This window comes from Hippopotamus amphibius, chromosome 3 (assembly GCF_030028045.1).
Source record: "Hippopotamus amphibius kiboko isolate mHipAmp2 chromosome 3, mHipAmp2.hap2, whole genome shotgun sequence".
Lineage (NCBI taxonomy): Eukaryota > Metazoa > Chordata > Mammalia > Artiodactyla > Hippopotamidae > Hippopotamus > Hippopotamus amphibius.
Genome location: NC_080188.1, coordinates 199,239,741 through 199,267,215, shown reverse-complemented (window position 1 = coordinate 199,267,215; position 27,475 = coordinate 199,239,741). Strand labels below are relative to the sequence as shown.

Genomic DNA, 27,475 nt, shown 5'->3' with positions numbered 1-27,475 from the left:
ACATTCCCTGTGAGTTGTTCTGGGAAAGGGGGCTCTGAGTAGGGGCAGGCCTTGCCTCCGAGGGGGACCCTTGGGTACAAACTCGGCTCGTGTGAGTGGGGAAGACACATTCAGGGACCCCCGGTGTGGCCAGAACGAGATGTATGTGTGGTGTGAGCAACGACAAGAAATAATAAAAGCCAGTGCAACCCTTCATGCATGCCGGGCACTCTCTGAAAGCTTTGCGTAAAGTAAATCTCCACCGCCTCACACTGAGGTCAGTGCTCTCAGACCCATTGCACAGAGGAGCGGCTTGGTTTCGGAGGCTGAGACGGAAGGCCAGCCAGCGGGTGTGGAGGAGCCAGGATTCACACCCAGACAGTCTGGTTCCAGAGTCCGGCCCCACACAAGCCAGGTGGAGGCCTCTGTGTACACTTGAGCCCAACCTCTGGGCTGTGTGCCTCCCCAAAGCAGCAAAGAACTCCTGAAAACTCCCCAGCAGAACTTCTGATGCCCTTAAAGGCTGTGGACTTTCTCCCACCACCAGTAGGGTACAGCTTGTAAACGCCTTATTTTAGAGAACGGAGTTAAGTTTTTTTTTTCCCTAAACTGGTTTGGTTAATTCAGTCAACTTGGAAATGCACTTCAGCTGCCTCATGAAGGCCCGGGTATCCACTGCCTCAGGGTGCAGGCCTGCGGATACAGACCCTGCCCTTTGGGGCTTCTGGGGTGGGGGCAGCGCCACCGTGGCATTCAGTGCTCACTCCACACCCCCCACCACGGGCAAAGGCACGTCGTTTGGGGCTGAGGCCAGGCATATCCATTGAGATCACGGCAGCAAGAGCAAGTCAGCACAAGAAAACAAGACCTTTAGGGATGGGAGGGGCATCGTGTCCAGGCGACTGGCCGAAGCAAGGGCTCTGTGGTAGCAGAGTCTTATCTGGGCAGAAGCCCCATCAGTGCCCACAACCCCGATAGAAGGACCCGTCAGGCCGTGTTGCTTGTGGGCCTTAGCGGCACACACAGAGATTCTTCTTCCGGACGGGAAGCCACACGCAAGGCAGCGTGGCTCTAGGGGGCAGGGTTAGGCGCAGTGATTCTTCCCTTCCTGAATCTCACCCTGGTCAGGCCATAGGCTGATCACGAAGAGGCTTCTAGACTCACTGGGCTTCCTTGGGAAAGTCCCTCAGCCTCCCTGGGGCATACGAGGATGCCATCATCAAATGCGCCGGCCTCCCAGGGCCAGAAACGACAATGACGTGACCCCCGGCTCCGCGGGAGCCCCTCTGTCGATCCCGGGACGTGAACTCACTTGCTAAGTACCCAGGCCTGGAGGAAGCGAGCTGAGATTTGAACCCAGGCAGCTGGGTTCCGGAACCCAAATGGCTGGCACCGCACACACGGCCCGCTTTGAGAAGCCAGTGGGGGAGGGGACCGGTCTGGGTCTCCCACCACTGGACGTGAGTGGTTTATCTAAAACACACCCTTGACCAGGTTCCTCTTATGTGTAGACACCTTCAGTGGTCTGAAGAAAGTCCTAACAGCCTGTCTAGAGCCCGTCCACTGTGGTCTTGCTCTCACGTCTGACCTTGCATGACCCCCCCAATCCCAGCACATGGGGCCCCCTGCAGGGCTATTTTCTTGTCCCTAAAGTGTCAGAACAGTAGCTGCCTGTTGTCAAGGCCCTGCTCCGTAGTGACAACAGTGCCTGGTAGATGCTGAAGTCTCCATCGGACAGACTCTCGGGAGCGGAGCTTCAGAGAGTTAGGAGACGTGCCTCCCGGCCACGCGGCTTCCTGTCCGACCCTCCAGTCCTCCTGTCCACCTTGACCTCCTGCTGCCATCTGGCCTGGAGGCGTAGCCACGGTGGGACTCCTGCCATCCCCCCGGGGGTCTCTCTCGGGTTCCACCTGGTGCATGGGGTTTCCACAGTTTTACCTAAGGAGGCCACGGGCCCGGGATGGGGGCAGGGTGTGTGTGCAAGCGTGGGCCTCCAGGCCGCCACCCCTGGCGGGTGCCTGACACACAGCATCCGTGGTGGTGGGGGAGCTCTGACTGGACAAGATGAGGGCACGCGCGTGAGGCTGAAGTCAAGGAGGTTTTGCTCCAGATTTGCACCCGAGGCCCAGAGAAGGGTGGCAGGTGGCCCTGGCCAGCCACGTGTCCAGGAGGCCTCTTCCCTGATGTCCTCTGCTCTTGCTGCCAGCGCTCACCTCACTGGGCACCCCCAGGCCGCTCTGAGACTCAGCCTCGACGCATGGAGGGTTCGTGGACTCAGGGATAGGAAAGGGCACATGTGAAGTATTCAGAAAGCGTCTCAACTGATTTGCTTCTCACCCCTTGGGTGGTGGGCGTCCTGAGAGCCACAGTTGCCCTGGGGAAAGAGGAGTTGTCCCACCCAGTATGGTTTCCAGCTCAGAGCACACGCCCTGCACACGCCCCTCCACACTCAGCCCCGCCTGCACATTTCTGGATTCACTGGCAGAGGTGGGGGGTGTCTGGGGGAGGGGAAGGAAGCCCAGGAGAACCCTCTCCTCTACTGGGGGAGCGAGAACCCGGGCTCGGAAGGGTTCACGTGGGACACAAGACTCACCGGGGCTTCACCGAGGAAGGAGGAACACAATGATAAAATCCAGTGTTTAAAATTACTCCCTTTGAGAGGGAAGAAAAATCACGTTCACTTTCAGAGTTACGGGATAGAAGGGTGTGAAAAGAGGGAGGCCCCATGAGAGTTGCTAGGTCCTGGGATCTGATAAAAATCTGAGATTGTTATCTTTGTGACTTCATTTCTTCTCTATGCCAGGTATAGTCCTGAAAACCTTAAGATGCCCCCTCTCTAGCAGTGTAAAATGAGAGATAAGAAGTCCTCCTCCACCCTCCCCATTCTGTGGTATTTAAGCGTTTTAATGGAATCAGTTTTTAAGATTGTTTTTATTGTTTTATTCACTGCATGGGGAATAAACAATTATAGTTCACTTAATCAGCTTCCTGGAGGAGCTGGCCTTCACTGGCTGTTTCGAGACCAGGTTTTTGGTTTGTTTTTAGTTAAAACCTAAGATATGTAAATTGTATGATATCTAACTTTATCCATTTTTCACTTTTTGGCCCCATCTCATGAGTTAATATCTCCTGTATTAAAAGCATTTTTATGCAATAGCTAAAATTAAGTGGACTTAACTTATGACGTATAGTAATGTAAGTAAATTCAAAATATATTTCAGCTTGGTGTGGCTACAAACTCAGATTAGATGAAGGTCACCAAGACCTGAGTGGCAGAAATTGCACAGAAGTTTTAAAACCCTTCCCTGTCTCACAAGCAGGAAAGCAGGTGCCTCAGAGGGAAAGCTCCACCAAGGCTGGCAGACTCGTCAGGAAAAAACGCAAACTTCTTCGGAGAGTGACTGGAAGGGGGGAGAGGGGCAGGAGGATGGGAAGGGCAGCTCTGGGGGCACGTTTGTGTTGAGAGGGGTGTGAAGAGAAAGCAGGACCCGGGAACTGCAGGGCCTGCGGTGTTACGGCCGGCTCACCGCTCTGGCCCTGTTCTGTTTGTTCTAACGACAACAGCAGAGCTTTGAAAGTTTTGTGAGGACAAAGACATCACCAGAACAGAGTGGGGAAGCAATCCAAGAGAGAAAATGGGCAAAAATGGGATTCTTTAAGCCGATCAGCTGCCAGCGGGAGAGGGTGCAGGGAGCCTGGGTCCCTGGGGAGGGCCGGGGGGGGAGGTGCTGCTGTCCCTTCTGTGCCCTGTTTCCTGCCTGGGAACGACCAGAAACGAAACAGCTGGAAGCACTGCTCAGTAGAAGGTGGCGAAGCTGCGTAACCAGGGGGTTATAGGCTCTTTCTCCCTGGAAATCTCTCAAAATTAGACAGCCCTCCCACATGCATGGGTTCAAATGATACTGCACGGAGGCAGAGGGATTGCCATGATGGCCTAGTTGAGCAGCAGTTCGGAGATGGTGGTCTAGGACAACCATGGGCTCTTCTTTCAAAAGACAAACAGTTGAAAAGTGAAGTGTCTCAATAACGGGTGGGTGGATGGAGGACGTCCCTCCCAGTCTTTCCTTCTCCAGCCCCTGAGCCTGGGAGAATGGACCCCAGCGGTGCTGAGCTCCGCGTCAGCTTCGTAGCCTCCACTACTGGTCGTGATACATTCAAAGAACAAGGAGGCTGTGGCCAGGGACACCGCATTTTCCACTTAACCAAGTTGACTGCAGCCTTGACTCTCTAAACAGTCTGGGAGGCTAGGTTCCTGGGCTCATTTAAGAGACACGGGGTCAGCAGGTGACACAGGTCTTGATTGGAGTGGTGGGCGGCGAGGTGGCCCAGCTGGCTTGGCGGGGTTCTCCTGACGCTGCAGCCCTCTCTCGGGCCTGCGTCCTGCAGGTCCACCCTCAGCCAGGAGAGCAGGAAGGAGCGACCCGAGCCCTCTAGTGAAGCAGCAGGTCCTGGGGGCTGAGGAGGCCAGCCTGATGCCCTTCAGCAGCTCACCTCCCTCCCTCATGGTCCCGGATTCAGGCTCCAGTCCACGCTTTGTCCTCTGCCCCTTGCCCGGTGAGTGGGGGTGACCTCCAGGCCTCAGGCAGGCACAGCTTCAGTCCCGTTTAGGACCCCTAGGCCTTCCATCCCCTTGAGGCAAGCTGGCTGGTCTGGCCTCCAAGTCGGCCAAGGGATCTGGCAAAGCCCTGCTTTCTCCCCGCCCCCGGAAAAGCTTGCTTTCTCTTTGCTTCCCCCCATTCTGCAGTGTGCCATCTCTCACTCAGGAAGTGTGTACCGAGGACTGGCGCCACGTCAGGTGCCTTCTGGCGGGAATGTCTCTGGGCATCCCTGGAGAGGACGGTGCCGCAGTCCTATGGTGTATATAAAGTTGACTCCAAAAGAGCCCCCTGCACCTCCTGCGGCCCGCCCCGATCCTCCCCCGGACCCCGCCCCGATCCTCCCCGGGCCCCGCCCCATCCTCCCCGGGCCCCGCCCCTGCGCGGGCCCCGCCCCCGCCGCCTCCCCGCACTGCAGCGCGCACCGCGGGCCGCGCGCCTCCCTCCGTCGCCGCGGCGCGGGCTGCAAGCTCAGCAAGTCCTGCGGCAGAGACGCTCGCGCCGAGTCGGGGCCGGGCCGCCGCGGGGCTCCAGGCCGGGAGCGGACGCCCCCTCGGCCGTCGCCGGCAGCCCGCCGCCCCTCGCTTCGGGGGCCCGGGCCTCTCCTGGTCGGCCGCCCCGGTGAGTCGTGCCCCCGCCGTGGGGGGCCCCGACCTCCTCCTCCGAAGTTTCGGCTGCTGCGCCGGGGGGCCTCGGGGGGTCTGCGCCGGGGCTGAGCGGGCGCCGGGAACTTTGAGGCCGCGGGGCCGGGCGCCCGCGCCGTCCTTCGCGGGGAGTTCGCGCGCGTCCAGCTGGAGCTTGGTGCGGGGAGCCGGCCCCGCGCGGCGAGGGGGGGCTGCCCTGCGGGCTTGGGGCGCGAGGCGGGCGCAGACGTGCGCCCTGCGTCCCCCGGGGCTCTGCGCCCGCCTCCCCGCGTCCCCGGGACGCCCCCCGCGCGCGCCTCGGCCGCCCCTGCCGCCTGAGCCGGCTCCGGCAGAGGTTCTCTTGCCCCCGCTTCAAGCGTCCGGGACCCCCAGCCCGGCCGTCGTGGCGGGAGCGCAGGGAGGGTCTGGAGCTCCAGGAGGCAGAGACCCTGGCTGGGGGAGGCGGTGGGAGTCACGCTGCGGGGATGATCCGGAAGTGAGGGTCCGGGGGACCTGGGGCAGGGCACCCCTCACCTCTTCCAAATCTCATGACTCAGCAGACTTAGGACGTCCCGTCCTGCTGCAGCCCAGACCCGCGCGCTTTCTGGGCTCGCTCATGTACCTCTCCCGCTTGGGGTCCTCCGTTCCCCGGCCTCTGTTCCCTCCGCCTCTCAGGACACAGGGTGGTTGTTTTTTAAGTAAAAAGATAGATGATTTATCCTTTTTCCTTCCCCCTTTTCATTCCTGCATTCCACAGGTGCCGCCAGGACACCCCCAGCCCATGGTGTGTGTATTGGAGGGGGGGCCAAAGCCCCATTTCTCCCTCCGCAGCATCCTCCCCCCCGCTGTTAGGGTAGAGGAGTAAGTGCTCGCGCTGCTCTCTCCTGTGGTGGCCGAGATAAAGGAGTGCAAGGACAAGGAGGCGGTGGCCCAGGAGGGGGCACTGCAGTGCGGAGAGAGGGCCGCCCAGATTGGAGTGTGGTGGGCGCAAGGATGAGGAAATCCTTAGGGTCTGGGGGTACCCAGAAAGGAAGGAGGGTGGGCTAGGGTCTGACCTGGAGAGCTGGAGGGCGCCCCCCCTCCCGTCCCCTTGCTGCCGCCCCAAGGGGAGGCTCCCGTGTATAACAGATTATCCTCAACCCATCCATCCCGCTCGGGGTAACCTGGGCACTTCATCAGAGGATGTGGCCATGAAGAACAGGGCAGCCCTTAATCCTCCCAAGTCATGTCCCCCTGCTTAGGTCTGCGACCAGCCCCCAGGCTGCGACAAGCGTCTCTGTTATCACCAGAGAAGCCAAAGAGAAGAGCCGTGCCCAGTGCCCCTAAAGCCCAGCCACAGGGGCCGGCGGGAGGGGCAGGGCAGCTCTGATGCAGTGGGACGTGCTTGGCGTCCTGGTGAGCAGTGGCCTGGCAGGCACTGCAAGCTGCAGCCTGTGTCTGGGCTCTGGGGGTGAGTCAGCGCCAGGGGTCCTGGCCAGGCACACTGCTGCCTGGCCCAGAGAGCCTGGCCCTGGCCCTTCTCCTCTCCGTGCTCCTGGGGAATGACCAGTGCTAGCTGGGTCCTCACCCCAGGCTCCTCTCTGCGGGTGACCTGCCTCTGCCCTGCTGGCTCTCAGGCAGATGACCCTGGGGGGCCTGGCTTTCTCTGGGCACCTCTTGGGTTTGAGGTTCACCCCCTCCGCTCCCTGCCTTGTCCAAGTGGGGGAGCTTCTGCAAAGCTGAAGGAGGGGAAGGCAGAGATAAGTATTCCCCTTGTAGCCTCATGTGGGCCTGGCCCTCTGTCCCCAGGAAGAAGAGCCCACCCTCCTCTGCTGAGATTCCGCTGGGTTCAGCAGTCCAGGACTTTTTCCAGGCAACAGTTTTTAGGTGGGGGCATTATGCAAATACAGTCTTCGCTGTTTGAGCTTAGGGTCAGGGAAAGAGAAAGGTGCTAGTGTTTGTAAACGTTGCCCTTTCCCCACAGAAGAGCTTGCAGCTGGCTTCCTCTCATGACTGCTGTTGGTTTTATCCCTGGGCAAAGCGTGCACCGGGTTGCAGACCTGGCAGGGGCAGGGAGACCCTTTCTGGAGCTGGGCTGGGCTCTCCTGACCTTACCCCGCAGCTGGAGTGCATCCTCCCCTTCAGCCTCAGGTGGCTTCCAGGCAGATGCCACAAGGTTGTCTCTGGCCCAGCAGAGACCTGCAGAAGCCGTGATCCTGCCCTCTCCAAGCCGGTATTCCCCAGCCCCAGGCAAGTCTGACCTCGGGTGGCCCTTCCACCTCTCCCTGGGCTTTGTCCTCTCCCAGCTGTGTGCCCTCAGAGAATAGGCAGAGGGGCAGCAGGGGGGCTGGGGTGTGGGGATGGTGGGGATGGAGGGGGAGGAGGCTGCGGCTCCTGGGCTGGGAGAGTGGCTGTCGCCTCCTCCCTGGGGAACGTCCTCGTGGGTGGTCCAAGGCTGTGGATGAGGAGGAACTGTTTCACCTGGTGTTGCGGTTGGGTCGTTGGACTTTCCTGACATAGGTACTAGCTGAAGCTGGGCTTGCTTTTCTTGAGCCAGGCAACACAGGGCCCAGGGTGATGGGGATACTCTTTCTGAACTAGAATGGCAGCAGGAGGGAACAGCAGTGGGTTCTACTTGGTTTGGGGTGGCAGTTAATGTAGGAAGCAGCGAAGCCTGGAGGCTGAGAGCCCTACAGGCCTGGGTTCGAATCTCCTGGCCACTAATTACAGAACGTGACCTTATTAATTCAACAAGTGCTTATTGGTGAGCCCTACTATGTGCCAGGCTCTGTTCTAGTCACTGTGGACTCTGCTGTGAACACAGCAGACAAAATCCCTGCCATTTCGGATGTTGCGTTCCAAGGGACCGAGGCCAATTCCTTAGCCGCTCTGAGCATCAGTTTCTACGTCGTTCGGCCGTTAGGTTTTGAGAGTCTGCTGTGTGCCGGAGCTAAGCTGGGCGGTGGAGATTCAGTGGGAGCAAAACGGACCTGGTTCCCGCCTTCAGGGCACGTACGCGCTAGTGAGTAACACGACGAAAGACAGGGTTGTGTAGAGAGTGACTCACAGCTGTGACAGGAGTTGGGCAGCACACGGGAGGCTTGGGGAGCCCCTCGTGGGCTCACCCGAGCCCCGCGGGATAGCAAGCGCTCGATAAGGGGTAAGTACTAACGCGGCCTGCTGGACGGGTCACGCTCTAAATTCTCTGCTTGAACAATCCTCTCAGGAGCGACAGTCGCTCAGAGCAGCTGGGGTCCGGTCCTGAGCAGGACGCCCGTGCGGAAGGAGGGGCTTTCCTCAGGGGGTGGGGAGGGGCGGTCACGTCGCAGATGTTTCTCTGAGGCAGTGTGGTGACTGCAGCCAGATCTCCTGGGTTCCCTCGGGCTCTGCCGTGCACCCCGACTGAGGGCAAGGTAATCCAGCTCTATCTCAGCCTCCTCATCTGTTGAATGGAGGTAAAACTCACATCTGTGATGCAGGTTCTTGGAGACTGTTATGAATTCCTGTAACGTGTTTGGAGCGGGGCGCGGCGCCGTGGCTGTGCTGGAAGCATTTCTATCTTTGTTTCGTTGCCTCCTTGCACACAGACTGGACTCTTTCTGGGTCCCCAGCTGGACCCAGAAAGAAGGGCACTTCCCCTCAGCTTTTCTTAAAACCTCGCGGGAAGGAGCAGCCACGACCTCCCCGGGGGCTATTCCAGCGGTTCCTCCCTCCGACTTCCAGGCAGCTCTGTGTGCCTCCTCAGCCACGTCTTACCAAAGCTTAATTTTGGGGAAGGATTTGTCCCAGAATCCTTCATTTTCATCCATGCAACTGATAGTTGAGGGCGGTGGCCAGAGTGCTGGGTGAGTTCGGATCCTTGCCAGCTATTGTGAGTCTGGACTGCACGGAGCCCCTGGCCGCCAGCCCTTCCCCTAAAGACATCTGAACTTCAGTCAGGGGTCCAAAGTCACGCACTAAGAAGGATACCCAAATGCATGGGACGCAGAGGTGTCCTGAAAGCTCCGTTCCGCCCGAGCCCCCACCTGTCTGGCCGGGGATCACCTGACTGAACACCAGGGTCCGCAGGTGGGAAGCTAGGCACCCCCAGACCTGGCTGCTTAGGAACATGGGGTGCGAGCTGCTGGGGCCGTCACGATGCCACGGAACCTCAGAGGGTCTGGTGCCACCAGGGAGCCCCCAGATTCGGGGTCAGGCAAAAGAAGAAGGGGAGCCCAGGTTCTGTTGCAAGGTCAGGACAGCCTCCACTCTGGCGATCTGGCTTTTCGTCTGGGGCCTTGGAGCTCAGCATTCACTGTGGCCGGCGTGGCCTGGGGCATGGAGCTGGGTGCCACCCCGCTGCTGCGTCAAGCCCTCCTCTCCTTCAGTCTGTCCCCCGTGATGCAGCTTTCCCACCTCTCGTCACTGCGGTCCCCAGAACAGCCGTCCCTGTCCAGTTTCACAGGGAAGAGGCGAAGGCCCAGAGGAGGGATGTGACTTGTCCTGGGGCTCCCCTCCCCTCCCCGCCCCCATCTCCGCCTGTGGGTTCCTGGGATGCAGGGTCGTGGGCCCTCAGGGAGGAGGCCGTTCCCACGGTGAGGACGGGCGGGAGGTGCTCACAAGGTGAGGCGGGGACCCTCGGGCGAGGCTGCGTTGGCCTCCTTCCCTGGTGCTGGGTTTTGGTGGGACTCGCCGTGGGGCTCGGGCAGCCTGAGGAGTGCCTGCTCTGAAGGGGGGGGCGCGTGGGTGGCTGCACCGGAGAGAGGGCGGGGCTCCGTCCTCGCGGCCTTGTCAGAGGGGGATGCTGACGTCCTTGGCACCAGAAGCCACTGCAAGGTCCTAATTCAGTGGTTACAGGCTTCCTGCCACGCCCAGCCGCAACAGGACAGAGGCCTGTGTGCACGTGTGTGTGCGCGCGCGCGTGTGTTGAGGGCTGTGGGGACCGCGTGGATGGAGAGGGCTCCTTGAAAAGCGAGGGAAATGGGATCTAGCTGGTGTCTGACTGCTCCTCCTTCACGTCCAGGCTTGAGACGTCAGGACCCTCGTGGGACTCGCAGCCTTGCTCCCAGCGTGGCCGGTGGGGGCGTCTGGAACCCACCCGCAGGCTCCTCCTTTGCTCCCTCCCTTCTACTCCCGGTGCAGGTGGACTAAGACTTGTTCCTAAAAGGCACCAGCGGTGAAGGGAGGCTCAGAATAACCACACCCCCTGGGCAGCCTGGGAGCGCCCCCCCGGGCAGGGTGTGGGGCCTGCTGTCTAGACCGCAGAGTGGCTGGGCCCCAGGTGCTCCCTGTCCAGGACAGCTGCTCACCAGAACCAGGTTTCCCCAGACCCCAGAGCTTTCCTGTCCCCTCCGCAAGGAAGCCGGGAAGCCTGAGGCCCGTCGCCGGGCCCTCTGGTTCCCGGGTAGGACCGTGACCGGGCAGGGGAGGCTCCTCTGAGGCGTTTGTGGGGACCAGGTGCCTCTGAGTGGGATGGGGTGTCCTCCGGCCACAGAGAGCCCTAGCAGGGCTTCCCACAATCAGGCCCGTGGAATTCAGCCCTTAGCGGGCGCTGCACTGGGAGCACCGTCCACCGGGTCCGTGCAGTCAGTGTCCGGTGTGCCGGCTGTGAGCCCGGCACCAGGGGGCTGGGAACACAGAGCTGAGTGCAGGAGTGGGAGCCTCAGGGTGCAGGGCTGGAGGCACGGGCCCCTCCCCACTCCCGCGCGGGCGTGAGACCCAGCAGCCCAGCGGAGGCCAGATCACGGAAGCTCACCCCAGGCCTCCGTGTGCCCTTTAGCTCAGGCTGCCTGGCCGGGGCGGCGGGGCGATCAGCGCTGCCGGGGCTGGGGGAGGCGCGGGCCGATGGCTCTGCAGAGTCACCGCCGAGGGCGGCGCGGTGTGCCTGTGAGCGGGGCGGCCTTGCGCCCCACTGCGTACCCCCTTCCTGCCCGTTCTTTCTCCTGGAGCCCCTCCTCACGCCACCTCTAGGTCCGGGTTCCTTTGCAGCACGGGAGGCTGCACGTGTGGCAGCGCCAGACGGGGGTGACTTCCCCAGGTTGGCGCTGGGCTGCAGGGACCCTCCCCAGAGGCGGGAAGGTGTCTCCTCCCAACCGTGACTCCCGTGTGTCTGGCGTGTCCTTCCTTGGGACGGGGACCGAGGGAGCCGCTCTCCTGCTATTTGCAGAAAGGAAGGCCTTTGTGACCTTGGTGACCTGCTGTGTGTGTGCGGAAAAGCCAACACACGGTCCTGCATCTGTGTTCTTCCAGGGCCGCCCGGCGGCCCTTCGGCATCCGCTGTGGTCACTCGTGCCCCGGGACGTGGGCCCGTCGCAGGCCCAGTGACCCCGTCGGAGGAGGTCGGGGGCCAGGCCCTTGGGTTCCCCGTTCCCCTCCTGGAGGGAGGGGTGGTCTGTTCCCTGCCTGAGGGGTGAGGGAGGGGAGACAAGAACCTGGGGGCTGGGTGCTCGGGACCCAGGAAGGAGGCCTGGGGGCTGACGCGCAGCCCCACCGCCGGGAGCCGAGGGAGGTGGAGGTGTGGCCAGGTCAGGTCGCTGTGAGCAGGGGTCAGGTGTTGGGAGGGACGGCTGCCTCTCGTTTGCTTGTCCCATGGGGAGGAAGAGGCATCCCTTTAACGAGGCTGCCCTGGTTCCGCGTCCTGTCCTGGCTTTGCAAGAGGCGGGGGCGGGGGGGGGCGGGGGCAGAGAAGCACAGCCGAGAAACTGGATGAGCTCTTTGATGCGGGGAACTGGGCGCTGCTGGAGGCAGGGAGGAGGCCGCGCTGCACCCACGGTCGGCAGCCCCCCTGGAGGCCTGAGGCTTCCTGGGGAGACCCGGGCCCCTGGTGGAGGAGCAGCAGGGCGCCCGGGGGTCACAGACAGTGACCGAGGCTGGGAGGGGTCCCCCGGCTTCCCCCGGGGTGCAGACGGTGAGTGTGGGGAGGGGGTGACGTCCTGCGGGTGCCCCGAGACCGCGTGTGTGGCGGGGGTGGACAGCCCACGTGGGGACCAGGACCTCCGCTGCCTGCTGCTGTCTGCACACCAGGCTCTCACTGCAAAGCGGAGATGGTGATACCCGGGGGTGTAGCCTTGGTGCCGAGTCCAGGAGGTCCTGGGGCGGCAGGGGGCCCCGGGAATTTTCCAGGGGGTCGCAGGTCACACCGTGTTGATAGGAATGCTCAGACTCACCCCCGGGCTCGCTGCGGTGCTGGGCAGGCCCTGAGCTCTGCCGCGCTTCCTCCCCGCACGCCTCCCGAGTGAACAAGTGCCAGTGGCACTTCAGGGTTTCCTTGGTGAAGTGGTGAAGGTGGTGAGTGTCCTTCACCCTTGGCCCCTGAGTGCACATCTTTCTCACGTTCCTCATGATGAGACAGGATGCACACACAGGGCCTCCGCTGGCGCGCGTGCGACGCGTCCCCCACTCGCAGGTGAGACCAGCGAGTCTCGGGTGCGGGCCGTGTCGCGAGGCCGCTCTGCGGCGGGGGGCAGAGCCAGGGTCCCGTGCGGCTCCCTGTGGACACGTGCCCAGCACAGGCTGGTGTCCGGGGCTCAGGCTGCACCGCTGCTCCTGTCCGCGCGGCCTGGGGTGCGGGAACCTGTGTGCTGGCCCCTCAGGACTCAGACCTCTCCTGGGGCCCGTCGCTGACAGGACCTGGGCTCCTCGCCACCCCTTTGGCGCATCCTCCTCGTATCCGGGAGATGCAGGTGGGCCCCGGGCTGGCACGAGTGGGCAGAGGACTCAGGAGCGATTGGAGGTGCTCAGAGGATGGTGGGGGGGGCCTCCCTAGGGCAGGTTGGGACACCCAGGACTCTCGGTTCTCGGGCCCCGGGCTCTGGCCCTTAATAAACTAGACAGATCCTAAGTGAACCCCCTCCAGAGGGCATTTCCTTCTTGTCTGGGGTTTGTGAGACCTCCGGGCACGTGGCTCGGAGAAGGGAAGACCCACTGTTTCACACAAACACACACACACGTGCTCCACCACACACACACTGCTGGCAGCCTGCCCGTGGGCACGGGTTCCTCTCTCTCACATACCTTGGAAATTGAGAATGAAATTGACCCTGAGGCCACATCTCCAGGCTGCGGCTCCTCCTGGAGGGGGTTGCTCAGGGCCCGCGGGGCTGAGAAGCAGGGGCTTGGTGGCGGGGGTGGTGAGATGGTGTCTGTGTCTGGACCTGGAGCCCTGCCCTGGTGACAGAGCTGTTTGGAGAAGGACAAGGGGGAAAGGCATGTGCAAAGCGTGTAGACGCGTGAAATCCTTCCAGCAACATGAAGGGCTTTCCTGAAGCAGGAGCCTCTCAAACCAGCCCCCAGTGCCGAGAATCCCTTCTGTGTTTCGCTTCTCCAGGGAGGGGAAGTCATGATGTGGCCTTTTCTCTGTCCTCAGTGTTGGAGCCGACAGAGGAGTAGGCCTCCTGGCCTCGCCACTGCTCACCTGTGTGTCCTGGGCGGGCCCCCGGCCCCCCAGACCCTCCACTTATTCACTGGCTCTGCTGGGACAGAGCTGACTAGTCCCTGCCCTCAAGCCCTTACCGTCTGAGGAAGCAGGGCAGTCAAACAAAGATGGTCGTTTAATTGCGATTAAGATGACTGGTGTGAAGGGAGACGTGTCCCGCGGGTTGATGATGGGAGCACCCCGTGGGTGGGGGTGGGGGGCCCCTCTCCTGGGATGGGCGGTCCCTCAGGCACTCGCGGGGCTGGGTGCCCCTGTGCGCAGGGGCCGTGCGAGCAGCTCTGATTTGGGGGCAGGGTCTGGGTTGTGGGGGGACTTGCCGTGTGGTCTCTGCCTCTGGTTCCCCAGGTGGCCTCCAGCTGGTCCCTTTCCCTCTTTGTAGCTGTTCCTTCCTCTGTAAAATGAAGAGCTTGGACTAGAAAATCCTGCCAGCCCTTCTCAGAGCTCCAGAAAAGCAGTCAAGGTTTTCAGAGGCCAGACTATCGTTCCTCCCCTGGAGACTGAGACAGGAATTCAGGAAGAGGGCTGAGAAGGCTCCTCGTCCCCGCCTCCAGAGAGCAGGGGAGTGGGGAACAGCCCAAGAGCCAGGGGTGTCTCAGGTGGGCAGTGGCCGGGGTCAGGTATGGAGATGGGCCATGAGAAGTGGCTGGCGCTACCCTGAGGGCGGGACTAGAGCAGTGGTTGAGGACGGAAGCGTGCGGGGCTTAGGGTAGATATCAGGCAGCACTTTCCTGCTTGTTGCACTGAGGCCTCTGGCAGGTGGAGAGAGGGTGTTGGATGGAGGTTGCAGAAAAGCAGAGAAAGAGCTCTTCAGAGAGAGTGTTTGTACGGAGGCGGGGGAGGGGGATGACCTTCCAAGGTCTCTCCGGCAGACAAGTCCATGGATCTCTCCTCCTCGCGTGGCCACTGATGTCAGCGCCGTCTGGATGTCTGTGAGAGGGAGATGTCAGGTCCTCTTGGAAATGAGTTTTTGAGCATAAACTGTCCCCAGTTCACGTCTCTTGATGACACATGTGGCTAACTGTGCAGTTGTCACACTCAATCACATCAAGCCCAATTACACCTTTGCTCTCTTGTCCTGCTGTAATAGAAATATGGCTTCTGGGAAGTGTATTAGTTGCTGGTGATGTGATTGCTGGGGAGGCTGGGCTTGGGGGTTAAAGGAGGCCAAGGTATTTCATGTTTCAGACCCAGAGACAAGGGCGGGAGACGGGCTCCTCCAGAGACCCTGGGGCACTGCTGTCCCTGGAAATGGGGGGATCAGATGCCCTCTCAAGGGGCCTTTGTGTCCTTGGACTTTTTTGTTATCCTTGTCTGTGGACACAGGTTCTCCGTGTGTATGTGGGTTGGGGGGGGGGCGATGAAGCCCCATGCCCCACTTGCAATGAGGGAGACTCTCCACATCTTTAAAAATGATTCATGATGTCAGAAAGGCAATAGGATTAACCTAAAGTGTGAAGTATTTCAAGTGGATGCAAGAGGAGTTTCTGAACAGTGAATGTGGTTAGACATTGTGACAGAAGACTGAGCAGGTGGTGAGACCTCCTTCCAAGAGGAGGGTCTGGGCCAGCGTAGGTTTAGGACAGGGTAGACTGACCACATGATTGCCTCCATTCCAGGGTCTGTGCGGGTGTGGGTGTAGAAGTGCAGGGAGAGCTGTGTGCAGGTGTCAGAGTCACTGTGTTCAGTGAGTGCAACTCAGTGTTGGGAGGGGTGAAAGCCCCCCTCATCAGTGCTGTGATGCTATTTCCGGGGTAAGGGATGGTGTGTGTGTGTGGCCTCAGCATCAGGAGACGTCACTGGTGAGAGTCAAGCCTGCAAGGAGGACATGCCTGTGCCCCCCCCCCCCCCCCCCCCCCGCCGACGACCTGTTCTGCTCATTTACATCCAGGAGGCTGTGCATCTCCTGCTGAAACAGCTCTTCTGTGTGCGGTCCATTCGCACATGGGGAGTATCTGCCCTGCACCAAGCCGCCTTCACTCAGCCTCAGTCCTGAAGGGCCGATAGAGAGCCAGGTCCCTGAGGGACACAGCTTCTCGGTTTTCCAGCAGGGACTCCAGGCTGCGGCTCAGGATAGACTCAGCCTTTTCTTTTCAACACAACCCTGAAGTTACTCCAGATGTTCCCAGCGACTCTCAGGGTTTATGCTAGAAACAAGTAAACCTAATCTGAAGTTACTTTGCCAACAAAAGAGGATGGATGGACAGTGCGTTAATGTTTTTTAAATTAATTAATTAGTTAATTGGTTGCATTGGGTCTTCGTTGCTGCACGTGAGCTTTCTCTAGTTGTGGAGAGCAGGGGCTACTCTGTTGCGGTGCGCGGGCATCTCATTTTGGTGGCTTCTCTAGGTGCGGAGCATAAGGTCGAGGCGCACAGGCTTCAGTAGCTGTGGCACTCGGGCTCAATAGTTGTGGCTCACGGGCTCAGTAGCTGTGGCGCACAGGCTTAGTTGCTCTGCGGCATGTCGGATCTTCTTGACCAGGGATCAAACCCATGTCCCCTGCGTTGGCAGGCGGATTCTTAACCACTGCACCACCAGGGAAGTCTGCATTCATGTTCTGACACTCCCCCCACTAGACTCTAAGGACCCCCAGAAGGGTCACAGTCATGATTCTGGACTGTGGAGGTGTGATCTTGAAAGATCCTGACACCTGACTTCCAGCTTCTTGGCAGGACCCTCCAGAATCTTGCCACATCCTCGAAAGTTTCCCCTGCTACCCATGTAGGCTCTACATTTCTCTTGTGAATTCCTTCTTAGAAAGTTTCCCCTTGGGGACTCTGGGACTCACCGGTTCCGTGGTTTTCTCACGTCCAGCTTCTCTGAAAGGACAGTATCCCAGCGTCTCAGACCAGGTGCCCAGGCCCAGTGCAGGTGCTGAGCAGAGGTGGGGTTGGGATGGTGCACTTCCCCGGGACATCTGCCTGTTTGCCCCCTTCGTGCAGAAGGGTGGAGTCCCCGCCGCGCTCCACGCGGGTTCAGCACCACGGACAGAGCCGCGCCCGCGCGGACCCCGGGAGCCGTGGGGGTGGGCCCCTCCCTTTGAGACCGTGGCCGAGCCGCCTCCTCCCTCTGGGCCCCACTTTTTACAATAAAATGGGGGGATGGACTCCAAGCACCTCTACCGTGAGCCCCGGCGTCTGCGGCGCCTTTACCAGGAGGCTTTTAGAAGCACTGTGACACGTGTGGCCGGGACAGTAGGAACACACGACCCCAGGCCCTGGAATCCGGCTGTGGTCTCCCTGCGAGTCAGAGTGCCCACAGTCTGGGGTGGTGGGAGGGGCGGGCTTTTGTGGTGGGTGTTGTCCCGTGAGGCTTACCTGGGGACCCCGCGCAACGTGAGGCTGGCGTAGGCCTCCCTGGAGGGGAGGGGGCTGGAGACCGCTGGGTGGGAGCAGGTGTGCGTGCTGCCGCGGTGGGGGCCGCCTGCCGTGGGGAGGAGGCGTGGCTGGGTAGGATGGTGGGCAGAGCCTGGCAGCTCTCCAGAGCGCCGAGGGCCCCGTGGTCGGCGGCACTGTTCCTGGCCTCTCGATGCATGTGAACAGGGTCACTCCTCTGCTTCCGGAGCTCAGGACCCCTGCAGGGGGAGGAAATCTCTTCTGCCTCTGCCCCTGCCCTTTCCATCCTCCCCCTGCCCTTTCCATCCCCACCCCCACCCCCAACAGCTCCTAGACCACCATGTATCTTCCCACATCAATAATCCTCACCGCTCTGTGTCCCTGTCCAGGGCACATGGCCGAGGCAGAAGGTGTAACGGTCATCCCTTGGGTCAGGATAGGCAGCCCAGGTGCCACGCTGCTCATGGGGTCATAGGCCTTCCAGGACTTATCTAACAAAAGGGAAAATCCAGGCAATAGTCAGGTTACCTGCTTCTCCCCTCAGACTCTGCTTAGAGAGGCCAAGTGGCTACTTGGTGTTCCTGCCACCCAGGCCTCCCCTCCTCCGGCCCCTCCCCCAGGCTGTGTTTCGGGCATTGCTTCCTTGTGCGATTCATAACACCAGGTGGTCCGCTACCTTCCTCACCAGTGGGCAGAACCAGATCTGGAAGTAGAGAGGGGCAGGGGGAGGTGAGGCAGACCTTGGCAGAGAAGACCGCTGTGTGCACATGTGGGTACAGTGTCCTTGTGGGAGGGGAGGAGAAATGGGGCTTAAACCTCTGGCACCAGGAGTGCCTATTGCCCAGGTCCAGTGTGGAAAACCACTGCCAAACAGGGAGGTGGTTCTGGGGTACAGGGCCGGCCTAGGGGAGCAAGCTGGGCCCTCCGGCCTCACTGCCGCGAGCTCCAGGCTCTGCTTCTAAGGAGAACTGATGCCCCATCTCATCTCCTGTTGGGCCCCGTGAACAACACCTGACCCACAAAGACTGACCCTGACCCACTCTTAGGAAGACGGCCAGCAAGCACTTGGGCTGTGTTGGCTGTAAACCAGTGTCTTGTCTGGCCCCCGGCCCTCGGAAGATGCCGAGTAAATGTTTACTGGGCGAATGCTGATGGAGGGGGCCTTGTCTGTGCCTGGGTTCTGCGGTGGTGTTGTGGGAGGGACCTGCAGCAGTGCTGGCTTGGTCCTGAGGGCCTTTCCTCTTTGGCTCTGAGAGTCCGGGATTCTCTGACCTCTCCTGGAGGAAAGGGGACCTTCAGGATGGGGCCAGGGTTGAGCTGGCAGCGGGCGCCTTTATGGGGACACGGAGCCCAGGACCTTTTGCCCAGGCCCCTCTGCCACCAGGCATGCCTGTCGACCTTGATGGAGAGCAGGTCTGTTTTTCAGTTCCTGGGAGTCCTTGTCGTGAGGCTCCTGCGTGCCGGCCCCGGCTCGGCCTGTGACTTGCTGAGCACCTGTGCAGCGGGGTGATAGCCATCTGACTCCCGTGTGCGCTTTCCAGAGGTGGGCGCTCGCGGGAGCCCGGGTGGCTGGGGGGATGGGAGGGATGGCTGGCTGCCTTCGGGGGCGGGGGAGTGGAGGTGGGTGGGTGTGGGTCCCGGCTCCAGCTGCTCCCACGCCGCGTGCCTGGCTCGGGCCCCCGGGATGAATCATTGATGGTGACTAATGGACCGTTGCTCCTGTGTGAGCGGTGCGGCGGGGATGGTGCAGGCTTGTGTGATCAGATGTTCCCCGCTGCCCTCCTGGGAGGTATGGGACTCCTGGCTTTCCCTGAGTCCCAGAGCCCTGGGGGTGGGGACACTTCCCCAGAAAGAAGGGGGTTTTGTGCAAGGGGCCCAGGGTGGGCAGCCTTCTCAGGGTGAACTTCCTGGGGGAGGGGACAGGGCCCACAGTCCTTAATCCTGGGGACTGGACTTGCCTGTTTTGCGGGGTGTCTCTACTGCCCGGCATTTGGCATGTTGGTGAACCATTGGCGGGGTTGGCAGCGGGCACCCCCCTAGGGCGTCTGAGAGGCGGGGGGACACGGATGGTGGACGGGGGTCCGCCCACAGCACCTGCCCCTGGGGACTTAAAGGAGTCCTGGAGAACGGCCTTATCGTACAGATGAGGAAGGACACTCAGAGGAGTTAAGTGGTTTGCCTAAGGTCCTGTGGCTGGTGGGTAGTAAATGGTGTCATTGGGATCCCTTGATAGAATTACAGCCACGCAGCTGAGCAGGCGGGCTGGTCCCCGTGGGGGATGGGAGGGTGGGAGTGTGTGTGGGGGTGTTGGGGAGTGTCTGCTGGACCACCCTTGCTTACGTGAGGCACGGTGCTCTGGCTGTGTGCTTAGGGGTCTGCGCTAGCCTCCTTCCGTCCGTCACCTGCCCCCGCCCCTCCTGATCAGCTCTGCAGGGGGGATAGTAGAGCAGAGCCCGTGTTTAGGAGGAGACTGGGCCAGGATCCGCTCGGGGGCCCGGCTCCACGGAGGGGATGGAGGGGAGCCTCCCCGCACCGAGCACCCGCCGTCCCCAGCTCGTCGGTGTGGGGTTGGCCGCCTTGGAGCTGCTTCCGTGAATGACCAGAGCCTGCACATCCTGACTCCCCGTTTGATCTCCTCTCTGCCACACGGTCCCGGGTATCCCATCACCGCCGCAGGTGGGCGAGGGGCTGCCTGAGGACACTGCCTCAGGCACAGACACCAACTTGGCCCACACGCACCAGTTCTGAAAGACCCCAAGAGATGGGCTGGTTCCTCTGACCGTCCGTTTCCATGTCTTGCAAGCTCCTTCCGTGGTCAGGAAGTTCTTCCTGAGCTGCAGCCTGGGCCCCCTGCTGCAGGTGGGGCGGGGAGGCCGAGCGCGTTGCTTGCTTAGCAGAGGGGAGCACGCGGTTCAGGACGTGGGTGCAGCCAGATGCCTCTGCAGCTCTCTCTCAGCCAACCCGAACCACGCGGGTGCCCGCTCCCTGGGCGCTGTCCGGGAGGTCAGTGGAAGGTCTCCCAGGACTGTCCCCCGCTCAAGCCTTTGTCTTCCACGGGTGGGCAGAGTGTCACAGGGACAGGCTCATCCTCGCTGGTGCCGGGGGTGGAGGACGAGGGTGCGGGCGTGTGTCAGCCCACTTTACAGATGGGGATACTGACTCACAGCAGTGTGGCTGGCGGACACAGGTTGGCGTTCTGCCCCCAAGTCCAACCACTGGGTCTGGGGATCGACGGGGGCCAGAGGCCCTGGTCGCCAGCACTCGCCCACGATGGTGTCTTTGTGGTCCCCGCCTCTGCTGTGGCCAGAGGGGCACCGTCTGCCTCGGGGCACTGTGCGCCCTCCGTGAATGTGCCCTCAGGGTTGTGGTGACTGGAAAGATGGCTGTTCTCCTTATTTCAGCTTCAGTTCAGTATTCAGTGCAAAGGACTTGGCAACCAGGAAGGCACGGGGGAAGAGAGCAAAGCCTTTGTGTCTCGGGTTCCCCAAGGGAGAGGTTAATGGCTCAGAAAGAACGCGCCCCCGAGGCTGTTTGTCTGAGCAGCTGGACGGGGGGCGTCGCCACCTCAGGCTCTCCTCCCGCGTCCGGTGGGGGAACCGCCTCCCAAATCCTGTTCCTGCCCGCCAGTCACTCAGCTCCCAGCCCAGCTGAGGGCCCGCAGCCCGCCCAGCGGGGCCAGGCTCTGGGCTCCTGCCTGCCCCGGGCAGGAGGGGGACGGAGGAGGGGACGGGGCAGCGGCCCACACCTGGCACGTGCGGGGCTGCTGGGGCCGGGGACCTTCTCCAGGACACGCAGCCGGCAGGGGCCTTGCCAGCCTTACGCGTTCCCTTCGCGGAGGCTTCAGCGGGGACTCGGCGGGGCCGGTGCTCTGCCAGGTGCTGGGGGTGTGGGGATGCTCGGGCTCCGCCCTGCCCTCCGCCAGCTCCCGGTCCCCGCACAGCGGCGCGGGAGGGCGTGTGGGGATGAACCCCAGGCGTAGAGCCGGGAAAGAAGGGAGCTGTCCGTTCCGCCAAAGGGAGTCAGGAAGGCGTCCTGAAGGAGCGCCGGTGTTTTCTGGACAGATGGACGGACGGAGGGAGTCACAGAGCGAAGAAGACGCGAGGGGCTGGAGGGACTGCGGAGGAGAGCAGGGCTGGTGGGGGCGCGAGAGGCGGGCGGGCGTGTGCAGGGCGCGGGCGCGGGGGACACGCCACGTGCGGCGCTCCGCCTGGGGGCGTGGGGGCGGAGAGCTGGCTTCTGGCCCCGGAGGTGACGGGGGGCGGGCCTCTGCCTGTCCCCCCACAGCCGAGTGTGGGGGATGGGTTTTGGGGTAACTTGTCCGTGTTGTCTTGGGGGACCTGGGAGTGGGGAGCCCCTGCCCCTCTTTCGTGGGCGGTTGGAGACACAGGTGGCAGGACTCCTCCCTCGAGAAGGAGAGACGTTGTCTGTTTGCCCTGAGACCCTGTCTGTCTGAGGCGAGGGCGGGAGGCGGGGTGACGAGGAGAAGCCAGGCTGAGGCAGGAGGGCGACGGGGAGGACCGGGGAGCACCGTGCTGACGGGGACCGGGGCCGTGTCCCCCCGCTGGTCCTCTCTCCGGCCTCGGGCACCTGCCTCTGACCTCGGACCCCGTGAGACCCCATTCCCTCGCCTGATGTGCCGGGCACACGCCTTCTGCTGAGTGAGCCTGTCTCCCTAGCTGGTGGACCTGGGAAATGTGCGGTCCTTTCCCCCTGAGCTGTGACAGGTGATGGGAGCTTTGCCCTGGAATGGCCTTCAGTGTGGACTGAAATAAAGCAGCCCGTGCACTTTGCAACAGAGCATTAAAAAGGAGAAACGCAGGCACCTCACCCAGACACCTGCTTCCAGGGGTACATTTCCCCGAACTTTCCTCTCTCCCCCACGCTGCACCCTGCCTGTGGACGGGGTGGGGCGATGGGGTGAAGTACGTGGGAAAGACTGTTCATGGTCATGAAAGGCTGATTCCAGCGGGTCCTCTGGGCAGAGACGCTGGGAGACCTGACCTTGTATTTCCAGGATGATGGCGGCATTGGGAGTAGAAGGCAGCGTGGATGTTGAATGCCTGGATCTGGACGGGGGACGCCAGTGAGTCCCTGTGTTGCTGGTGGGTTAATCACGAGTGGGCTTCCGTTGGCGGGAGCAGTGGTGGCGAGGATGGGGGCCTGGGGGGGGCACGGGTGAGACCGGTCTCTTTCAGCACGCACACCCCTGCCAACCCACCGCCCCCGATTTCTCATAACCTTTAGACACGCTTTACCCAGATGCCGCCGGGTGAGCGGGAACGGCTCTGCTCTAGTTCATTTCACTCCTTAGGGGGTAGAATGCTGTGTGTCCTGCAGGCACTTCCTGGGCAGGTGCTTTGCTGGGAGAGGGTGGAATTCCAGGAGCACCACTGCACAAGGGCTGTGTCTCCCTGGCTGCATGGGGGGAGCCCCGCCCCAGGGGCCGCCGGGCCTGGCTCTCCTCCTCCTGTGCTCCCCCCCGACCCCGGGCCAGGCCGGGCTCCGGGCACCCCCTCCAGCGCCTACCTCCAGCCCGCTGCGACGTGAGCACTACTTCAGAGCAGGTCACTCCGCCCCTCAAGTGCGCTGTCCTGGGGGTGGCAGAGCGGGAGGGAGGGGTCCGGCTGAGATGCTGGAGCGGGGAGGGAGGCGGGGCGCGGCCACACGTGTGACGCGCAGGAGCAGGGACGCTGGACACGGGGCGCCGCAGACACGCCTCTGCACGTGCTCTCCGTGGGGGACGTTGGACGGACGTGCAGCGGAACACGCTGTTCCGTTTGTGAGGACTGAGGAGAGAGCGCAGCCCCCGCGCCCCGAGGGGCAGGGGTTCCGGGCGGTGGGGTTCCCTCACCTCCCCAGCCGCAGCTCCGGCACGGCCGACTGGGTCTGCGGGCTTTGACCTGGAATCACGGGCCCCCGTGCCCTCAGCTGTGACGGCCTTCTTTCACGCACGGTTTCGCCCGCCACACGCGCCGTCTTGCTGCCCGTGGTTGCTTCACTTCTTCAGGTGGCCGCGCTCCGTCGTGAGCGTGCACCCTGCTGGCCCGTCCGTCCGTCCCCTGTAGGTGACCGCCAGGTGGTTTCCAGTCGGGGCCGTGAGCCGGCTTCTGCCTGCTTTCGATGGACACATTTCTCTTGCTCGGTCTGGGCTTGTGTGTCCTGTGCTGTCGTTGGAGGTCACGCGTTTTCCAAAACATTCTTGCCAACACTTGGTGTTTTCTCTCTCTATTTTAGCCATTCAGGTGGGTGGGTGTGGTCTTTCCTTTGATTTCTCTGAAGACTGAACAGTGACGTCCCTTTGCACCCACTTGTTGGCCTTCCTTGAAGTGACTCTTTAAGTCTCCTGCTCATTTCGCTGCTTGGTGACCTGTCTTTTCCTTACTGATCTGCGGGCATTGTCCCTACGTCTCTTGAGGGCCGGGACTGTGACCCTCCACGTGGGCTTTTCTTCCTGAAGCGGAAGAGCTGGGGAGTCGGGCAGCCGGCATCTGGGTGCTTAGCTGAGTACTTCCTGGTTCCCGCCCTTGCCGGCTGGATCAGGTTCCTGCCTGTCTGGCGTGGGGGCTGGTCCCTGCTCACTGGCCTCCCTATACCGGGAACCCTGGGGGTCCGCCTAGGCCCCCCCGCCCCCCCACCCTCTCCAGGCTGGTCAACGGGCAGCTGCTGAGCGCGCGTCTGAGGTGTGACCCCGCAGCCAGGCTCACAGCCGTCCTCCAGAAAGCGCGGCGCCAGGGACCCCGCTTCCCACCCCGCGGCAGGCGATGCCGGAGACGGGGGGTAGCTCAGCCCCCACGTCCTGCACCGCTGGACGGAAGTGGTCACCCAAGCGGCGCATGGGGCCTGCCGTCCACACCAGAGGTCAGGGCGGCGTCCCTGCGCCTCCCCTGGGGAGGACCTGCCCTGCGCCGGGGGCCCCGCCCCGGCTTTGCCAAGGCTCTGCGCGCTGGTCTGAAGCCCTGGAGGCTGATGGGCTCTTGGTGGCGCCTGCACTCAGCGTCCTGAGTGGACCCTGCCCTGGGCCCCCCGGCGGGAAGGCACGTCTCTGGCTCCCGTCCCGGGGTCACGGGGCCCGAGGGAGGGTGCGTGGCCTTGGAGTCAGGCCAGCGGGCCGGTGGGCCCGGGGGAGGCTCAGAGGGCTGGGGGTGGCAAGGGCAGTCGGACCCTGATGCTCGGCCGTGGCTGGGGGCCCGTGTGTGCACGTGGGGCTGGGAGTCCGTGGGACGCGTGGTCCTGAGGCGCCGGCTGGATGGCGTGGCCGTGCCCTCGGGCCACAGGAGCACGGTGACATGGCCACCTCTGCGAGGGCTCGCCTCCTGCTCCTCAGAGCACCCTGCGGCTCGGGGCGCCCAGCGGGCACGGAGCCCTGGCCACCACCGCCCTTCCATCCGCCTGCCCCCAAGGCTGCTCTGTCCTCAGGATTCAGTCGGTGGACAGCACCACGCGTGTCTGACGGGGGCAGGGCTGAGTCTGGGGTTCGGGGTCTGGGGACCCTCCCAGCACGCCCGCCCCTCTGTCCCCTCGGTTCCAGCAGTGACACCTCGTCCCCACGGACTCCGCGGGTTCACAGACCCCACAGGCAGGTCCTGAGCGCCACGTCTCCGAGGGGCACAGCCGTGTGTTCTGCGCTCCTGTTTCAGCGACAGTCACAAGTGGCCCATTTTAGGCAGAATCCTCTGAATTTTCAGGTTTGATTTGAGGGAGCTCTGTACGTAGCCGAAATGTATGAAGCCCCTCACGTCTGTGCCACCGCCCTGCTCTCAGGAGCCTGTATCCTGGGCGACGACGTGAGAGGAGGTTCAGGTCGTGCTGAGGCCACTCTGAGAGGAGCTGACCTTGAAGGAGGAGTAGAGGTCACCTGAGGAATGGGGGTGTCCTGGGCGGGAGGAGCCCCACGGGAGAAAGCAGAGGCGCGTGCACCGTGCGCAGGCTTGCGGCGGGGGCGACGTGAGGGCTGGGAGGGGGGTTTTACCCACGGAGGATGTAGACAGGTGAGGTGGGACCCGGTGTGCGTGTTAGAAAGGTCTCTGTGGCAGAGACGTGATTCCCGGTTCAGGGCGCGGGGCAGGGAGACAGGGAGGTCGTGGGATCCAGGAGAGGGCCTGGGCCCCTGGAGGGGCGTCCGTGTCAGGCGGATTAGAACAGTGCCCTCACCTGGTAGCAGGAGGCGGAAGGGCCCGAGAGCGGAGCTGGAAACGGAGGGGAAGGCGGGTGCCAGCGAGGGTGCGCTGGGCTGCGGCGGTTGTGCTCGGAGGTGCCCCCGGGGACCTGGGTGAAAATGGCCGATGAACGGCGGCACGTCTGGCGCTCAGGAGAGGCCGGGAGGGGACGCGGGGTCCTCACCGGGAGTGGGGCAGGGAGGGCAGGAGAAGAGGTGGGGGCGTCAGCGCTGGGAGGACGGGCTGGGGGGGGAGGAGTGGGAGGGCAGGGAACAGGGAACGGCGGTGCGTGCTCGCGCACGTGTGTGCATTCATGGACGGGATGCACGCGCGTGTCCGCACACGGAGGAGACAGGGCGCGGGGCGGGCAAGAGAGAGCCTGGGGAGAGTGGGGCGCGGGGTCTGGGGGCCGGCCCCGCGGGGGGAGGTGGGCCGAGCCTCAGCAGGGACGTCGAGGGGCGAGCGGAGCTGCAGACGCCCTGGGAGCAAAGTCTCTGCCTCCAAACCCCAGGCCCGGAGTCTGGACTCACACGGTCAGAGGGTCACTCTTTACTGGCTGCCACGTTGAAAAAAATTTTTAGAAAATTAAAATACCAGAAAAATATAACAAACATCCGTTTTCACAGAATTAACCGCTTATGATGTTTTGTCAGTTCTTTTCCATAGTTTAAAAACAACACAAATGATACACACTCTCTTCCTTTATACAAACGTGTGTCTGGATGGAACACCTCCAGCAGAAAGCACAGCCCCCCCGGAGTGTCCCCTGCAACCGTCCACAGAGCGTGGCGGGCTGGGCTTCGTTTCCGTTACGGCAGAGTGCCTGCCGGTTCTGGGGGGACACCGGGTGACACACCGCCCCGGTGCTGTGCGCAGACAGCCGTGTCTGCTTCGCTACGACTGACACCTGAGCAGACACAGGACGGCCCGGGGGGGTCCACCGCCCAGGGCTCCCTCACGTGTGGTAGGTTGGCAGTGCCGTCAGCTGGTGGGGGGCGACCTCCGTCCCTCTCTGGGTGGTGGGGGCTGGGTTCCGAGGCCAGGCGTCCCGGGAGGACGAGGTGGGCACGCACCTCGTTACCTAACCTTAGCCACGTAACGTCACTGCTGCGTAATCGGTTGGTCACCAAATCCACCTGGTTTCGAGGGGAGGACAGCGGCCTCTCTCTCAGTGTCAAAGGCACGTTGTAAGAGGAGGTTGACGGGGGGTGGTCTGCCGCCTGTGTGTCTAGAACTTTTACCCAAACAGCGTCTTGTAGCCCGTGGTCTTCTTCCACGTGTCCCGCCCAGCACCGCGTCGTGGGGCTCAGAACCACGCGTGCCCGGTCTGGTTCAGGTCCAGGCAGCCGGGAAGAGCAACTAGCAGCATATCCACGAACCTGGTTTCAGCTCAGCCTTTTATGACTACGGCCAAACGCGAGCCTAGCGAAAATCTTCTGTTTCCATGAGTGCTGGTCCTGGCCGTCTGGTGTGACACGTGACGTTCATGTGTTTAAAGCACGGGTCTCAGCAAGACAAGGCCCCGAGGGGTGTGGCCTGCCGACAGGGACTGGGGGAGGGTCTGTGCGTCAGGACTTGGAAGGTGGGCAAGAAGTGTGAGGCGGGTTCTTGCTCCGGAGAGAGCAGCAGCCCCCCCGGGGGACACGCAGACACCGAGCGGCGGTGAGAGCGCGTCAGCTGAGTGGCGCTCTGGGTGGGTGGGCCACGTGCCCTTTGGAGGGATGTTCTGGGCCCCCTGGGCCACGAGGCTCTCATCAGGCCTCCCATCCCCAGCACCTGGAAGGGTTCCCAGCTCAGAGTGTGCTGGATGCAGGGGGTGGGGCTTGAGTGGCCTCTGAGTGGGCGGGGGAGGGGAGGAAGGTGGGCGGGCCACGGCTGGGCCACGGCGGGAGCAGCGCGGGTCGCCTGTCTGGCTGCAGGGGTGGGAGGGCAGAGGCCCCGAGGGACCGGCCTTTGGGGTGGAACCTGGTCCTGCCCGGACGGCCGGGCAGGTGGTTCGGTTTCCAGCTCCCCGTCTGTGAAGGAGGCTGAGACGAGGTGGGGCCGCCCTGCCCGGACAGGGTGGGCGTGGCCCCTGCTGCAGCCTGGCCAGGCGACAGGCGGCCCGCCTCGGCCCAGGAGCTCTCACCCGGCCCTGCCGGCGCCCTTCAGGTGTGTCAGCGCGGCCGGCTGGACGGGGCGGGGCCCGGGAGGAGTCCTGGGTGTCGGAACGTGTTTCATCCCGAACACGGCCCTCCTGCTCGGTGCTCAGACCCCGCTGACTGCCGCGCGTGGACATGCGCCCTCCAGTGCCTGCCGCGCCCACCCCCCGGGAGCCCCTTGCAGCCTCGCCCCTGGCCCCGCGTCCGCAGTCTCCGTGGTTCCACATCCGGCCGTGCCGCGTCTGGAGCTCGGGG

At 62.6% G+C, this 27,475-nt stretch overlaps 1 protein-coding gene across 1 annotated transcript in view; it reads left to right on the top strand.

The window, feature by feature from the left end:
- The first annotated feature begins 5,069 nt into the window (after window positions 1–5,069).
- SYT2 (synaptotagmin 2) overlaps window positions 5,070–27,475 on the top strand; it is a 72,155-nt gene continuing 49,749 nt past the window's right edge. The window contains exon 1 of the mRNA XM_057729890.1: window positions 5,070–5,195. The gene's annotated coding sequence lies outside the window, so the exon portion shown is untranslated. The remainder of the gene's footprint in view (window positions 5,196–27,475) is intronic.